Below are 1299 nucleotides of genomic sequence, written 5' to 3'. Positions count from 1 at the left end.
ACCTTCTGGAGGGCAGACCATAGATTCTCTAAGCTTTTAGGAACTAACAGTTTCCGCCCGTCTCAGATCACACACACAGAGAAAAGACAGAGAGTAAAGGTGACTGACCGCCATCAGTCATTGTGACAGCTAGATTCTCTCCTGGGAATCAAAAGCTGAAAACTGTCAGGTTTGGCCCCTTCACGCCAACGGGGAAACCTCACAGTGTGGAAAACCACGCCTGGTTTATCCACCTTCAGAAACTCTCCAGACAGAAGTTTTATTTACAACCTGGGTTCCAGTCGAGGCCTTGTCTTCTGGTTACGGCTGACGTGGACGTGAACGAGTCAAAGAGCACGCCTGGGGTCCCCTGTTCGACGGTCTAAAGACAGATTCTCCAGCAGCGCCCCCACCTACCTGGCAGGTGACAGAACATCATCTCAAGGTAAAAGCTGGCTGTGTGTGACGTCGAGGTCTGACCAAAGCTGAGCAGAGAACGCTTCGCCCTTCTGGTTAAAACCCACATTATGTAAGATAAAAATTATAAGAAAGCTAACATCTTTCTTCAACCTTTTTCTTAACCTCTTCCTTGCCAACTCCTAAGATAAACAGCCTCAAATGTCTGGTGTTTAACATCTAAACTGATGTTTGTGTTTCTATTCAAGTGTGGTTAACATTTAAGAAGTTAAGAGCTTGTTATTGTTGGTCCCAAACTTTTTATATGAAATTAATTATTCACAATCAGGTGTACTCTAGTTAAATTTGTATGATTTGTAAAATAAATGATCGCATATTATGGTTCAAATCAACATTCACTGACTGAGAGTTACTTTATTGTCCATTCATTTTTGCACTAAAGAAATGTTTACCCAAAATAAAATAGATCCTTGCTGATTAAATTACTCTTATAACCTTGTAATAAGAAGTGTAAGAATAAACCCTTACAATTATTAGATGTACTCCTGCAACTGAATAATGCTTAAAGACCAATTCAAGATAGCTCAGACCTTAACACAAAACTACTCAATTTTACAAATACTGGCCTCAAACTTGGTGTGGTAGAAGTGTAAACTGGTCCAAATCCCATTGACTGAACCCTAATATCAGTGGTGGGCAGCACTAGTTCCACTAGCCCTAAAACACTAACTCAAATATGTACAGGTGCTGGTCATAAAATTAGAATATCATGAAAAAGTAGATTTATTTCAGTAATTCCATTTAAAAAGTGAAACTTGTATATTATATTCATACATTACATACAAACTCATATATTTCAAATGTTTATTTCGTTTAAATTTGATGATTACAAATGACAACAAA

General features: G+C 38.3%; 1 protein-coding gene across 1 annotated transcript in view; it reads left to right on the top strand.

Moving 5' to 3' along the window:
- tnca (tenascin Ca) overlaps nt 1-1299 on the top strand; it is a gene marked incomplete at its 5' end in the record, with an annotated part of 132241 nt that overhangs the window by 28441 nt on the left and 102501 nt on the right.

The sequence above is a fragment of the Austrofundulus limnaeus genome, unplaced genomic scaffold, assembly GCF_001266775.1.
Source record: "Austrofundulus limnaeus strain Quisiro unplaced genomic scaffold, Austrofundulus_limnaeus-1.0 Scaffold931, whole genome shotgun sequence".
In the NCBI taxonomy this organism is placed as follows: Eukaryota; Metazoa; Chordata; class Actinopteri; order Cyprinodontiformes; family Rivulidae; genus Austrofundulus; species Austrofundulus limnaeus.
This window is presented reverse-complemented; position numbering and strand designations above follow the sequence as displayed.